This window comes from Gymnoscopelus microlampas (genome assembly GCF_963454915.1).
Source record: "Gymnoscopelus microlampas genome assembly, chromosome: 5".
NCBI lineage: Eukaryota > Metazoa > Chordata > Actinopteri > Myctophiformes > Myctophidae > Gymnoscopelus > Gymnoscopelus microlampas.
The window spans coordinates 12242064-12259419 of record NC_139942.1 but is presented as its reverse complement, the minus strand read 5'-3'; positions in this window follow the sequence as shown (position 1 = coordinate 12259419).

Genomic DNA, 17356 nt, shown 5'->3' with positions numbered 1-17356 from the left:
GATTTGACACACTTTCCCTGAAATGATTTGCAGTGAATATTTGTTCTATCATGTCTATTGATCAGAGGTGTGATCAAATGGTTGTAGCTTGCAGGTGCACGTTCAGACATGAGTTTGATGTGGTTTAATTACTTCCCTGGATGTAATGGTTAGTGTAGAGTTTGGTACAGGATCTAAGAAGAGTGTCTGATGTAACCTGCTGATGAACACCTTTTAATCCATTCATTTTAAAATACATCTACATTATGATTGTGATTGCAAACAAAATAAAAATCTAGTAATTGTGTTGCTGTGTTTTGTCTGCGATTACCACAAAAAGGACAATATCATTAGATTGTATTATCAACATCAGTGGTTTAAAGTAACTAAGTATATTTACTCAAGTAAGTTACTTAAGTAACATTTTTGAGTATTTTTACTTTAATGGGGTATGTCCAATTTTCAGTACTTTTACTTCTACTCCACTACATCTCAGAGGCAAATATTGTACTTTTATTCCACCACAAGTATTTGAACACTTTAGTTACTAGTTACTTTGCAGATATACATTATTACATTATAAAACATACATTAACCACTTTAGCCCTATTTCATATCTAAGCTATTTGAAAATAGCAGATCTACAAGCGCGATGCAATGCGTTGTGAGATTGTAGATCTGCTATTTTCAAACATTTTAGCACTTTTACTTTTGGTAGATCTGCTATTTTCAAACATTTTAGTACTTTTACTTTTGGTACTTTAAGTACATTTTGATACCAATACTTTTACTCAAGTAAACTTTGAATTCCTGACTTTTACTTGTAAAATCAAGAAGTACAATGGATACAAGTTTACCGTGGTCAAGAGCATTCTGCCAGGCATCAGTCATGTCAATCAAAACAGTTTCAGTGGAAAGATTTCTACAGTAGGCCTATGCATGTTGGGCATGGGTTAACAGATTATTCAAAATCTGAAAGATCAGATTTTGCGAGAGAAATAAGCAGGGATGCATCGGTCTTGGGACGTGGTAACACGCTGTGAAACCCCTTTTTTGAGCAGGAGCACGCACACATATCGATTTAAAACAACCCTTAATTCACACCCCAACAAAGTTTACAAAGGCTCCCGACTGCCGGGTGTCACACCAGCATGAATTAAGGAATGAGCCTACAGTAGATGCATATCAATTGTGCATTGTGTGACCTAGTGTAGGTGTTAAGCGACCTAAAATCGCGTCCCATCAGTAACAAAATCACCAATACAACACTGGAAATAAGCAACCAGGTCTATGAAAACAAGCCCAAAAGAAGCGACTATTAGAGAATACATGAGCACTTTAAACCTATTTGCATTGGCTATTTGAAGATAGGCAATCTGCTATTTTAAAAAGATTCTTGTGCAACATGTGGAATATTTTATAAACATTTTAACAACTGGGGTCCCTGGCAAAAAAAAAAAATCAGATGGGTGTCCGTGGACAAATACAAGGATTTGGGGGTCCTTGACATGAAAATGTGTGAGAACTACTGATTCAAACAATAATGAACAACAACAGCAGCTCCAATGAGTCTCGCTCCAGTTCAAACAGGTTGTCAGGTGGAGTCAGAACTTTACATACTGATCTCATGTGTCTACGGGTCATTATGCCTACTGTTGTTGTAACATGCAGGTGGTGGATGCATTATGGAGCAGCACATCAATCATTATTTGAACGTCACACACAAATCAGTGTTGACAAATTATGCGAGAGAAATAAGCAAACAGCTCTATGAAAACAAGCCCATGAGAAGTGACTATTATTAATGCTACATGAGCACGTTAACCCGAACATGCATCGGATATTTAAACCTAATATGCATCGGATATTTCAAAACAGAAGCTCTACAAGGTCACAACGTGCAGCGGTATTTTCCCAAAACAATTGTGGGAACAAAGTGACACGTTTTGAGTATTTATTTTTACATTTTGACAACGCAAATCTGGTACTGGGGTCCCTGGCCAGTGGTGGAAAAAGTACTCAAATTCTTTACTTAAGTAAAAGTACCAATACTGCACTATAAAAATACTCTGTTACAAGTAAAAGTCCAGGATTCAAAATGTACTTCAGTAAAAGTACAAAAGTATTGGCATCAAAATGTACTTAAAGTATCAAAAGTAAAAGTACTAAATATTTGAAAATAGCCGATCTACAAGCTCGTAGATCTGCTATTTTCAAATAGCCTATGTATACAATAGGGCTAAAGTGGTTCATTTATGTTTCATTATATCATAGTTTATATCTGAAAAGTAACTAGCAACTAAAGTTTCCAAATAATAGTAGCGTAGTAAAAGTACAATATTTGCCTCTGAGATGTAGTGGAGTAGAAGTAAAAGTATTGGAAATTGGAAATACTCAAGTAAAGTACAAATACCTCAAAATTGTACTTAAGTACAGTACTTAAGTAAATGTACTTGGTTACTTTCCACCACTGTCCCTGGCACAACATATGTTTCGATGGGGGGGGGGACAAACAAGGTTTAAACAAGGTCATTTTGGCACCCTGCAATTGCCAATATTTACAAGCAACGTTACAGAAAAACAAGTCCTAAGTCGATTATAATAAGCAGACCTGGCAACACTGAAAACACTGAAACAGATGCGTTGTTTCAGAAAAGAACACTACATGGTGGCCAAAAAAAGTAAGGCTTAGGCGAGGGTAGTTAATTTGTTTAGCAGCACATTTCAACAAGTGCTTTACATAAAACATGAAGCATTAAGACACAGAGCATAACACATATAACAGGACATTTGAAAATAACTAAAATAAAAGGCAGTGGCAAACAACCATTTAGACCTGAGGCCGGTTCTAAAAAAAACCTTTTCAACATTATAAAAAAAAAAGCTATAATAGCAACAACTACATAAAGAAGTGTTCCTGGCTTCTTACAGGTCTAAATGGGTTAAAACCCTATAGTAGTACTATTGTTTAGAAACATACTAGAAAAGTGCGCTCCTTGGGGCGCAGATACAAGGCCGGGTTACCTACCCAGGGCTGTGTTGCAACCTTTCATAGCGCTACCATGAGGCTGATTTGAAACATTTGGGGTGGCAGTTCTTCCTTGGCCTCCTGGAGAGCTACTTTTTAATTTACATGAATGGGAAAAGTGGGTTTGGCTGTTTTTTTCCGCCAAGGAAACAAACCTACAAAAATATACATTTTTACATTTTTGTTTTGTCTTCTGAAATAATTGCATGAGTCCTTAGCAGAGACACTCATCCATGCCTTCATCGCATCCACAGGGCGGCATTGGCTCAGGGGTAGAGTGGCCGGGTAGAGTGAACTGGAAACCGCAAGGTTCCCAGTTCGATCCCGGGCTGGGGGGCTCCCCCAGAGTTAGTGTCGAAGTGTCCTTGAGCCCCTAATTGCTCAAGGACACTTGAACCCCTAATTGCTCCCGATGAGCAGGTTGGTGCCTTGCATGGTTTCCTCTGCCATCGGTGTGTGAATGGGTGAATGTAATGCAAAAATATATGTAAAGCGCGTTGGATACAAGCGCGATATAAATATAATTTACCATTTACATCCAGACTCGACTACTGCAATAGCCTCCTTTGCGGTGCCACGTCCAAAGTTCTCAAAAAACTTCAATGTGTAACTCTGCTAACAATACTGATCACCACCTACAAGGCCCACAATAACCAGGCTCCCTGCTACCTCCTCCAACGCCACGCCCCCTCCCGCTCCCTCAGGTCTGGTGATGTCAACCTCCTGGACTTCCCCCCAAAAAACTAACAAACACACCTGGGGTCACCAGGCTTTTTCAGTTGTAGCCCCCTTCCTTTGGAACCCACTCCCACATCAAAGCCCCCACCCTTGCCGTTCAAAGCCTCCCTCAAAACCCACCTTTTCAGACTTGCTTTCCCCGCCTAACTCAGACCAAATCTCCCTTTCTGCTTTTAGTCTTAGCTTAATGTTTGTAGCCTTTTAACTTTTTCACTCCTAATAAAGTTGTTTATTTTGATTTTTTTTGTAAAGCGACTTTGAGTACTATGAAAAGTGCTGTAGGGCTGATGCATTATTATTATTATAATTATTATTAGCTTTAGTTGGGAAACACTGCCCTAGGATGGTTGAATTAAAACAAATGAATGTGAATACAATTAGATACCTTTACAAACAGATTGGTGAAGAAATGTCTCAGTAAAGATTTTTTATAACTTTGTTTGAAATATCCCCCGACTATAAATGACAATTCTCCAATTTATGACTTTCAAGCACTTTCCTCACAATTTATATCAAATCAGAATATGCCATTGGATTCCCCATAAATCTAAAAGAGGACAATTCAAGTTTCTACCTTGTTTAGTCAAGCAGATGTGTTTTTGATATTCAGCATAGTGGCATGGCTGCCATTTTTGAGCTGGACACACAGCAGATTTGGATTCAGCACTTTAGATAAGCATATTTTATGAAATTCTGCATAGACTATTTCGGTTTCATTCTGGTCGGAGCAGAGTGGTTCAGATGCGGCGAGACACTTTGACGCTTTCTTTTTTTTAAATAAATGGTCTAGGCCTACGCGTGTCATTATTGCTTTCTATGTGTGGTGTGTCGTGCGTGCGCGTTAGTATGTGTGTGAGAGAGATAAAGAGAGAAAGAGTAGTTGTGTGACTTGTGTGACCCTCGACACAGGATTTGAGAATCCCAGGCTCAAAGTATACTAAGAGCAGCATGCATGATGAAAAACAACTTTCATTGGAACAGTGGATACAGCTACAGGGCTATGGGTGTGTGGTAAACAAATTATCAACACATCGTCGTTGATCGAGGTTATCCAATCAGAGGCAAAGTTTGCATAGTGACCGGGTGATTACATTTCCATGGAAAACCTACCATCAAAAGAAAGGTGACAATGCTTGTAAGTGCAGTTCTACAACAAGCAGTACAGAGGAAGGATAAGAGGGAAGGGAATGGTTAGAGGAAGCAAAGTATAGAGAGTACATCATTTGGAGGATTTGCAATCGAGAAGACAGAGACTGTCTGAAGAAGAGACTTCACCAAAACACCCGACTCAGAGATCTGAGACTCTCTGGTGGCATCTAAAACGTGAGATCACTTTAACCTTGTGTTCATTAGAATAGTTATTTTCAGAAGAGTTGTTTAGTTATGTCAATGTTACATTGCACTCAAATCCAATCCAGCCAACGTTTTTTTTTTCCTCTTCTGAACCAGTTGCAGCGCACACGCACAGCCTTACGATGAACGACACACAGGGAAATGGCACCGACTCCTCCTATCTGGCACTGCAAACTGCTGGCAACTCTATCAACATCATCCTGGGTCTCCCCATCAACAGCTATGTTGTCTGGCTGATACTGAGTGGAGCTGGTGGGACGATAGCCTCAGAGTTATTTTATCTCAACCTGACTGTTTCTATGATCATCTCTTCCCTGGCCTCTGTCTTTTACATAGCATGGCTCTTCACGTACAACATTATTTTTGGCTTTATTACAGGCTTTGCTTATATTTGTTTGTTCTGGTTCTCTGGTCCATGTTTCCAGTGCTGTATCTGTGTGGAGCGTTACATAGCGGTGGTTCACCCTGTGGTATTTCTCAGGTACAAAGCTCTTCGGTACAGGGTGGCCTGTTGCTGCGTTGTCTGGCTGATGAGTCTTACATTGAGCTCGATAAAGTTTTGGTCAATTGAAGTGGCCAGTTACATCTCTCTGTGCGTTAGCATTGTGTGCATTTCTGTGGTGTCTTTCTGCTGCTTCTCGGTCCTCAGAGCTCTGAAACAGCCTGGACCAGGAGAAGGGCAGAGGGACAGAGGGGAGGGAAATGACATGAAGAGAAGGGCTTTTAAAATCATTCTGATCAGCTTGATAGTAATGGTAGCGACTATACTGAGCCATATTACTAATGTTGTAAATTATCTGACTAATCCCATCCATGTTGCTAAGTTCATCATAAGTACAATCGTTATGACGTCAGGGTTTGTTCATCCTTTGCTCTACATCTACAAAGCTGGGAAACTGCCATGCTTCAAGGGGTTCTGAGAGCAGGATAGATCTCTTACCAGACCTGTGTGTAATAGTATGTTTTAAATTGAATCTATATCTTCCACTGTGTCAGACGAATGGATTCAAATTATTCAGCCATTTGTTAAGTTGTTGTTTATTTAATTACTCATGGTACAGAAACTTTTAATATGAAAATTACATTATAATTATAACATTATTGTTCATGATACAAAATATGCATCTAGCCTAATCCTATTAATTGTTGTAAAAGTGTAAGCTGAAACTATCACTTCTCAAGTTCACTCTGATAGCAGGTGATTTGACACACTTTTCCTGAAATGATTTGCAGTGAATATTTGTTCTATCATGTCTATTGATCAGAGGTGTGATCAAATGGTTGTAGCTTGCAGGTGGTTAAGTTCAGACATGAGTTTGATGTGGTTTAATTACTTCCCTGGATGTAATGGTTAGTGTAGAGTTTGGTACAGGATCTGAGAAGGGTGTCTAATGTAACCTGCTGATGAACTACTTTTAATTCATTAATTTTTAAATGCATCTACATTATGATTGTGATTGCAAACAAAATAAAAATCTAGTCATTGTGTTGCTGTGTTTTGTCTGCGAGAACCACAAAAAGGACAATATCATTAGATTGTATTATCAACATCAGTGGTGTAAAGTAACTAAGTATATTTACTCAAGTACAGTACTTAAGTACAATTTTTGAGTATTTTTCACTTTAATGGGGTATGTCCAATTTTCAGTACTTTTACTTCTACTCCACTACATCTCAGAGGCAAATATTGTACTTTTATTCCACTAAAATTATTTGAAAATGTTTAGTTACTAGTTACTTTTCAGATATAAATGATTACATTATAAAACATACATTAACCACTTTAGCCCTATTTCATATCTAAGCTATTTGAAAATAGCAGATCTACAAGCTCACAGGCCTAGTCAGTTTGGAGGTATAGAGCACAATTTTAAACATGTTGCACAAAATCATTGCCAACTACCACATATAACGTCATTGTGAAGCAGACTAATGACATTGTGAAAAGAAAGACAAGTTAAAAAAATGTCTGAAAAGAAAGCAGATCTTAACTTTTCGCCAGTAGATCTGTCTTTTTCCGCTATTCATCATACTTATAGGGCTTGAGTGCTTAAAATGTCTCACAAGTGTGTGCGTGCATGCCAGGGATCTCCGGTTTTGTCAGGTGTAAAAAAGTGTGGCTCTAAGGGGAAAATGGCAGGGAACCATGCATTGCTATAAAGTATTAACAACAATCTGTCTGGGGGACGTACCATTGGTGCACAGGCATGACGTAGCACTGTGTGCAAGTGGCTTTCTTAACCACTTAAGCCATATTACATATAAATGATATATTTCACAAATAGAGAAAATGGCCACAAGGCTCACAACGAATCACACCACTTAGATCTGTTATTTGAGCTATTTTCTGAATAGAAAATGCACAAACTTGACAAAATGTGTCCAAACTAGGGACGCCTGGGGGTTAATATACATCTTTAAATGAAGTTAAATTGTGATAATATCAAACTGAAGTATCAAAAGGTTGGTAGTCACCGTCATATACCAATGCCTTATACCTAAAGAATAAGTACAGGGCGAGGCTGGAGCCAAGTGCCTCTATATCTCTATCCACCACTATATAACCAAGAGCAGACAGATGTGTAACTCATTTACATATCACTGAACCTTATGTTGCATTCAATCTAGCCTCGATCTCCAGGCTTTTATCGTTTCGTTCTGCTAAGAAATAAAACCCTGGACCAGCGCGTCGGTGTACCCGATATAGGAAGTGTTTCATTTCCCCAACCAACCAGAGTGCAGTGGGCGTCGCTCGTAATGTTGTGTTGACGGGGCGGGGGTTGACTGACAGATCGGTGAACCAATGGGATCACACGCATTCTCTCGCCGGAGATGTTAAACCCACCCCTCTAGGTACGAAAACAGGAGGGCTAGTGCAGCCTACATTCAATCTAAAGAGAGGACAGAGGTCTCTCTGTGCCCAGTTAAGATCCGGCACATTACCTCTGGCAGTTGAGGTGGGTAGATATACTGGCATGCCTGAGGAGCAGCGATTGTGTGTTCTTTGTGACCTGAGAGTTGTGGAGGATGAGTTTCATTTTGTTTTTCACTGTCCACTTTACAGTGATGTAAGAAATTCTTTATTTGAAAAAAAATGCAGGCTAAGAATCCAGATTTGTTTTGGATGTCTTAATGTTTTATGTTAACTTGGCTGTTCAATAAGGACATATTTGTTTTAGGACAATTCATAGACAAGGCATGGCAGTTGAGTTGGAGGACGATGTACCCGTAACCCACAGCTTGGACAATCAATATGTTCATGCATTCTGTTTGTGGTGTATCTTGGTGTATGTACATTGTGTGAGTGTCTTATAAGCCTGTGCGGGCTGGGCATCTTGTGGTGCAGGACACTATAATACAAATCTATCTATCTACATAATCTTAACCCATCAAACAAAATATTGTAAGTACCAACAATCTAAAGCAGTGGTTCTCAACCTTTTCGGGATCAGGCCCACATGAAAATCTCAAAAGCATTTGCGGCCCACCCATCTGACCACTTAACATTTGGCTGCCGTGTTGGGTGGGCCGTGTGCATTTTCAGAGCATGTTTGTTTTAATGACCAATCGATCAATATGTATTCCGGCTTGGATCAATGGTACTGGTATTGTTTTCTTTAATCTGCATCACAATGAAAACTACATTTTTTGGAGTTTGGCCAGGTATTTGGGGGCCCACTTGCAATATCCTCCTGGCCCACCAGTGGGTCCTGTTCGACAGGTTTGGAATCACTTGGTATATGGCATTTATAAAAATAGCCGTCCTAAAATGTTGATGACCTCACAAGTATAGCAATAAAATATGTGCGCACGTGCGATCCAGTAGTTCAGTGACATGTCCTCACCAGTACAGATTTATGGGCTCACATGATTAAAATGGCCGTCGGGTCAGCTAGGGGGGCGGGGCACCGTCTCCTAAGACAGCCATAAAACGGCGTGAGGGGGTTGATGAATGGAGCGGAGCCTCGCGGTGGGCATGCGGGCCGTCTGCTTCATGGCAGGAGGATAAATCTGTGGAATTGAGTGTGGAACACTCTTAGAACAGAAGGTTCCATGTGGAAAAATTAAGAAGCCACTTCAACCTATAGCGTCACTTTCAACCTGGTATCACTGTTTTTGGCACAAACATTTTTTTTTTCAAACAAATGGCTGATCTACAGTACAAACAGCTCTTTATTATAATTTTTAATACTTTTTTATTTGCACCTGATGAAGATCCTGTGTAGGTCAAAAAGTTGTGCTCTAATCTCTAATAATACAATCACCTTAAAGGGGCGGGTGGAGTTTGGTATATTATCGTTTTATCTGCTATGTTGCAGCTATGTTCTGGCAGAAAGCCTGTCCAACTTCCGCCACATTTGGCCTAAAAATCGATCATACCTGTAGCCTTTGGACTGTGTACTTTTCATTGCTCATTATACATTTCGATGTGTTGTATGGCCCATATTTTGCCTCAGTAGTAGCGCACCACTCTATCCTGTAAAATCCTCAATCATGTGTCCAAGTAAAGTAATAGTATGCGGAAGTGCCTTTTACACCTGTCTAGTAGTGATGCGCGGGTCAGGTTTTCATAACCCGCCCGGGAGCCAAACCCGCCCCAACCCGTCCCGCAAAAATGAATATAAATCAACGACCCGTCCCGCCCCGCAACCCGCCCCGCAACCCGCCCCCAAAAAAGAGAAATCAAGTCCATTCAATTTGCTTTTTTCCATTTCCTTTTTCGGACTCTTGGACACTGCTGGGAAAATAGTGTCGATTTCTGAAATGTTATTTGTTATTATGTTATGTGTCCATTATCCGAAAAAAAAAAAAAAATGAACTGAACTGAGAGAGGGGGACGGAGGGGGAGAGAGAGAGCGCGCAAGAGACGGTGTGTGTTGGTGGGGTTTTTTTTCTTCCGTGGGTTGACCCGCTTCGCCCGCCCCGCGATAATTGCGTCGTAATCTATAACCCGTCCGCCCGCCCCGCTTGTTGAACAGCGGGTCGGCCCACGCATCACTACTATCTAGGCTATAGGTCTGTGGCGGTGATAATTATACAACAGGTAGTTCCGACCAAGCAATCTGATTGGTTGAAATAGCTTTCTAGCCGTGCTTCAAACCATAATCACATTAATAAATCACTCCGCAGTGCAGTCCAGTCCGCACCTGATTAGCACAGCTGTGCCATATGGCACAGCTGTGCTGTGAAGTCACTCTGTCCCACGGTAGGAAAACAAACAGACAGTAGCCTGACCCACCGCCGCCACCGGAGAACAAACAGCTATGCAAAATGGACTATGTTGTTAATTTGGTGGATTTACGGTTGATCAATGGTTAGAAGGTTATAAATATCCTCCTGTGTAAAGTAAAATGACTCCCATTTCGTTAACAGTCCAGTAGGCTATATGCTCCGTCGTACGACCGTGTCACGCGGCCAAAATAGCCGATCTACAAGTTCACAACGCGTCGCCATCGCGACGCGTTGTCAGCTTGTAGATCAGTTATTTTGGCCGCGTGACACGGTCGTACGACGGAGCATATAGCCTACTGGAATTCATTCCACTGCGCAAGCATTGATAGCTCAGCTGTGTTGATGAGACGGTGCCTCAAACTCAAAGCACTGCTACAGGGACTATTTAATGTCTCTCAGTCAAAAACTCTTCTCTTTACAGGGAAACGGACAATAGCGAAACATTTTTATTATTAATTGCCCCACAATATGAATACATTTGGATGTGTTTTGTTGGTAACTGTTGTATAATCGCAATATTACACTCGAGGGTGTGCTTTACCTTACATTATTGGCACTTCAGTGATGCTGGCGGAACTCGGCTTCGCCTCGTTCCTGACCGCATCACTGGCGTGCCAATAATGACGGTAAAGCACACCCTCTCGTGTAATATTGCTTAAGTCACACACACTTCAACTATGGATTTATCAACCCATGTAGCGATCAGCGGTTTCACTGTGTGCTCTTCAATGACATTATGCGTCTACTCTGGGCACATGGCCAGTCCGTCTCTGTCTCCGGCTTCAGACAGCAGCCATAAATTTCACTTTGAAAAGTTAATCTGTGTAACTTAAGTAAATATTGTTTACTCTGTCGCTACCAGTGAATATTTTTTTCTCCAAAGTCAACGCGACAGAATTGCTGGTATTTAACGACGTGGATTGCTTGCCACTGCAGGTTTCAGGGCATATTTTCCTCCCAGACAGCAGAAACACATTCGTTCTGAGTTATATATTACCATTTTGTTTCCTGCCTCGAAGCCAAATGAAGTGTAGCATACCTGTGAGATGTGAGTGGCATTTGACCTTTTTTGTATATCCCTCATCAGAACACAAGTACAATCCTCAGTGTTCATACAGTATATAGGCCATCCATTTTTCACTCAGTGAAAAAGAAACACCCTTCTGCCTATAATCCAAACGTGTAGCCAACATGTGAGGTGTGAACGGCATCGAAATGTTAATCTAAATGTGAGCGTGTGTGCGCGTGTGTAAGCACAAGGACACTTGAGCTTTGGAACACCATATACCACCCACAGTTATGAGAAGGAAAATGACTTCATTTTATCATTGTAATAATAGTATATAGCCTATAAGGTTGGATGACAGACGGATAATGAACGTCTACACTGTCTGTCTGTCCAATAGGAACTGCATGGTGTAAGAGATCCTAGCATCCCATTAACACTGATGTTTACCTGGTATCCTAGTATCCCATTTACACTGATGTTAACCTGCTATCCTAGTATCCCATTTACACTGATGTTAACCTGGTATCCTAGTTCCTTTGAAGCTCTACATAGTTTTTCGTTGCACGCTTACGTGATCATTTACCCTTTTTGTTGACAAGGGTCTGTAGCAATTGATGCGTGTTAATGTATTATGAGTGGTTACATTACTGTAGGTTCATAATGTAACATTACATTTTGCGAAAGGCCGTTATCACGTTATGCACTCATGGTTTTATTACATTATGAGCAGACCATTACATTATGAACCTTTTTAATGAAAATATTACACTATTAAGTGTTATTACGTTATTACATTATGAGTTGCTACGGGGTCAACAACACTCGTAAGCAGTGGTGGAAAAAGTACTCAAATGATTTACTTAAGTAAAAGTACCAATACTGCAAAATAGAAATTATTGACATCAAAATGTACTTACATATTTGAAAATAGCCTAGATATAAAATGGGGCTAAAGTGGTTAATGTATGTTTCATAATATAATCATTTATATCTGCAAAGTAACTAAAGTTTTCAAATAATTGTAGTACATAAAAAGTGCAATATTTGCCTCTGAGATGTAGTGAAGTAGAAGTAAAAGTATTGGACATTGGAAATACTCAAGTAAAGTACAAATACCTCAACATTGTACTTAAGTACAGTACTTAAGTAAATGTACTTAGTTACTTTCCACCACTGCTCGTAAGTCGCTCTGGATAAGAGCATCTTCTAAATCAGTATTTCAGTCGACCTTATAGGTCTACCCTTTTTTTTCCTCAAATAGAAAAAAAACGTACAACCAATAAAGTAAAAATGTAAACTTTTATTATGATATATTTTAGTTAAAGATTATATACTGTATACACTTGACATTTTTAAATAAACAAACTCGTACACATGACAATAGACCCATAGACAATAGTCATCGACGCTGGGTCTCACTCAGTTAACAGACTATATCATGTCAATAAATGCAAGTATAAATGTACAATCTATCACCACTGACTATATGCATCAGGATCAGTGGGGGAGATTAACTACAAGTGAAAGTACTGGAACAATATGCTTTTAAAACACTGAAGTATAAAAGGAAGCAATCCATGCATGTGATCATCCATGTATGTGAACAGAAATGTATAATCCTATCCTGTGCTTCACAATGAAAATATTTGAAGCAGAAAAAAAAAAGAGAAAAAAAAACACTGAAGTATTCAAAAGAGCACATTTCAAAGTATTTGTTTGTGATCAATGCATTGCTGTATTGACATTTAGACATTTTCCAAAAAAGAAATACAGAAAAATAATCAAAAATGTTCAAAAATAGCTAAAATAAACAAAGCGTATAGATAGATTTCTATGAAACAGTGGTTAATTAATGTACTTTTCCCCTTCATAGCCAAAAGTACAATATTTGTCTTGTATGTGTATGTGTGGACTGAAAGTCGGTCATAAAAAATAAAAATAAAATCTCAAGTACAGATTAAGTATTCCAGTAAATGCACATTGTTAAAGTCCAGCGGTGATTAATGTACATGTTAAAAAGGTGTAATACAAATGTAACAACACATCAATCGCAATGTGTATTACTGCACTGTTCAACATCTCATCAAAACACAAAACTTACATTAGAGGTGGAAGAAGTACTCATATTTTTTACTTGACATTAACTCCACAAAAAAAAATCCCAGAAAAAAAAAGTTTTCAATGACGATTTATGTACTGTATGATGTGTTTAATTTATTGTGGAGTTAACCACTTAACGTTGTTTTTAGTGGGCGGGGTTGAAATCATCACTTGACACACACTGGGGTGACACTGTAACTATACTCCAATCATAACTTTAGTGCTGTCATCCAACCATGATTTCAGCTCCACCGCTAATGCTGCGTTCACACTGGCAGCTACAAAAGATACAGTCTATTATTCATTTTCAATTGAAGGCAGCGACATGAAGATATAAAATATACATCCGTTATGTTTGTAGCTGCTATAAAAGCTATAACGGCTACAAAAAAGTTGAGCTGGTTGCAACTTCAGCTACAAAGATGCAAAGCAACAAATATGCTGTGTATCTTTTGTATTCGTCAGTGTGAACACAGCATTATAACGGAGGTGCCATAAATCTGACGGCCCATAGTTCCGAGTGCATTACCATTTGACGGCATGCATTTAAACTGAGCCTAATCCTAACCTCTCAAACAACTATGCCTAAAGGCCAATACATGGTACTTCCGACATCGTAAAAGAAAAACTTCCAGTTCAGACAGGCTTCCCGAGCTAGTTCGGAGAGTATGGACATCTGGGGGCACACGAGACCGCCCATCAGAAGTTCGGAATGACGTCAATGTGTTAGTTATTTGCATTTGTAGATATCACCTCCCTTTACGAAGAAACGTTTGGATGTTGGAAGGAGCATGTATTGTGCTTATGCCCAACTGTAGACTAATTTAGACCCTCCAGAAAAACACGGGCAAAAATCCTTGATTATGCAGGCTAAAATACTAGATTTTGCGATGAAATATGCAGGGTTTTTATGTGATTTTGTGCGAAGAAATATGCGGAAAGTTGCGAAATATGCGGAAAGCTGCGAAATATTCGCCGCATATTATGCGATGTATACGCATCTTATGCGATGTGCCGTTTTTGTAAAACAAAAAGGACCCCCGCATAATTATGCGCCATTTGCCTGATTATGCGGTAAATTATGCGATCGCATAATCGCGTTTTTCTACAAGGGGATACTGGTGGGCTGTAACTAATGGGCAGCCAACTAACGGGCCGCCCCCAAAATGCAAAGGAGGCAAGTTGTATAATGGCAGCCTTCTTTGTTGACATGGTATTGCAATGACAGTGAACTAACTGAGCTTGGTTTTAGCTTGGTTTTACACTAACGTCATTCAACAGTATTACTCTGCAAAGAATAGCTGATCTACAACACACTTTTATGATAGAGCATAACACACAGCACGACCTCACAAAGAGACTTCATGTCAAGGAGAAACAGAGAGGGATCTGAACAAACAGACATTGCAGTCATGCCGTTTTGAAATGGAACAATGATTTTCACATTTGGTGATTTAGGTTCATATATCAACATGAATCACCAAATGTCCACTATGACACAACACTAAACACCCACAGCATAATCCCCTAGCACAGTGGTTCTCACACTTTTTAACTTAAAGGACCCCCATAACTTTGAGTGTGCACAAATGGAACCAAATTGTTCCATTTGTACACTCTGAGATACAGAGCTATAAGGCTCCATTTGGAACCTCCTTCAAGGAACCCAGAGGGTCCATGGACCACACTTTGTGAACCACTGTCCTAACCCATTCCCATATTATTGATATCAACACAATACAAAAACTTGTGTGCCCACGTGCATCTTGGGAAATCAACATAGCAACGAGCACGCGCCCTGTGTGTAGAGCAGAGAGGACAGACTGAATGCTGCTCGTTTTGTTTAGTTTCTTTTTTAAGGCTTTGAAACCTTTTTTTCTTTTCTTTGACAGAGCAACTTTCAGTTTTCACAATATTTGACCAGGAGTAACATATTAACATTCCCCCTCCCGTTCCCTCAGGTCTGTGCGTCTAGCCTTCGCCGAGAGGCGCAGGTAAACACCAACTAAACATGCTCATCTGTGAGCAGTGCTACTGCTACATCTGTGACAAACCAGCTTCACAGGTGGGTGGAAACACTGGAAATCATGTGAGAGAAGGGGTTGGTTCACGGTTGGTCTCGCAGTAGACAGACAATTCACTGCTTAAACCCAGTGGTGTACACTGAACCCCAGTACTCAATCCCATGGTAGTGGAGTCAAAGTACCGATACTCCTGGTCAAATGTTGCTCAACCCTTTTTTACAGTGTTCAACAGTTTGACAGCTCACGCGTTTGATTTGTCTGATGTGAGTTTACTGTTGAAAAGTAAATGAGTGTTAATGTGCACTTTCTTCAACCTGAATAACTTAGTACAATATACAATATGTAATAATAAACAATATGTAATAATAATAATGTGCCCTTCCTAGAAATGTAGTGGAGTCAATAGTTTATGAAATCATCAAAATATTCTTACAGCACCAAAGTCAAAGTACTGAAATTGCAATCCTTGTTGAAAATAGTATATCTACAAGCTGTGAGCTTAAGGTTTGTATTGATATTCTAAATCTGCTAAGCAACTAGTAGCTTAAGCTGTCAAATCAATGTACCGGTGTAAAAAGTTCAATTTGCCTCTTGAGATGATGTAGAAGTGTACAAGTATATAAAAAAACTCAACGTAGTGGTTTACAGTGGTTAGCAGAGATAAGTTTAATATGCTAGTTTACTTTCTACTGATTATTTATTTGGCTTCGGTGTGCTTGTACAGCTTCAAGGTATTTGCAGATGGACCCCCATTATATGCAACAGAAACCAATTTGTGCTCGGATAGCAGGGACCCCCATAAGCTCTGGTCCAGAGCTAGGAACCCCATAACAAAAGTCTAGACCAGCGGGGGACCAAACCCAATGTCTATGTTCTGTGACCCACTGTCTTTGACTGTGTTTATTTAGACACCACAGTATACCGGTTCAATAGTGCTGCGATTTGCCCTACATCCATTCTTTCAGCATTCTAATGCGGGTATTCGAGATAGCCATGAAATTTATTTAAAAAAAAAAAGGACATGGCGGGTCACGTAAACCAACCAGGTCACCAAAACAGCCTTTTTCCATCTCTGCAACATCGTCCCATGCTGCTGCAGACACTAATTCACTGCTTCTCACATCGAGACCAGTCAACTGGAATAGCCTCCTATACGGTGCCATCTCCAAAGTTCTCAAGAGAACTACTCAGTATGTGCAAAACTCTGCTGCCTACTTGCTCACCAGAACCCGATTCAGAGATCACATCACACCAGTCCTCCACGACCTTCACTGGCTCCCAGTGAAACACAAAATAGATTTTAAAAACACTGCTCACCACCTACAAGGCCCTCAATAACCAAGCCCCCCCTCTCTCTGACCTCCTTCACCGCCACACTCCCTCCTAAACGACGAACTTGGGGTGACAGGACTTTTTCCAGTTGCAGTGCTTTTGGAACTCACTCCAAAGTTCAAAGTATGATGCTTTCTATACCTGGAAGCTTTCTCCATTCAACTGAATAGTGCTAATAGTTGCTACTACTACTGTACTTTGATTAGGGAGGTCGTTGGTAGCAGTGCTGGCTTACTTAGACAATAATATAATTGATGTGAAAAGTAAATGATTCATGCTGGGGAATACATGTCTCCATATGTATGTAAAGACTCATATTTTATATAAATCTATACAAAAAGGGGAGACCTGGTTAATCCTACCAGAGCTGGAGAACAGGATGGATCTAAGAACGACGACCCAGGACAACGGAATAACGACGACGACAGTAGTGCAAATGAATGTAGAACCTTTTAAAGCTCGCCTAAAAACTGAGGCTGGAGAGAAAATAAACTCAATCGGTGCTCAATCGGCTACAATGACCAAATACCAGCTAAGCTTTCTCCATTCAACTGAATATTG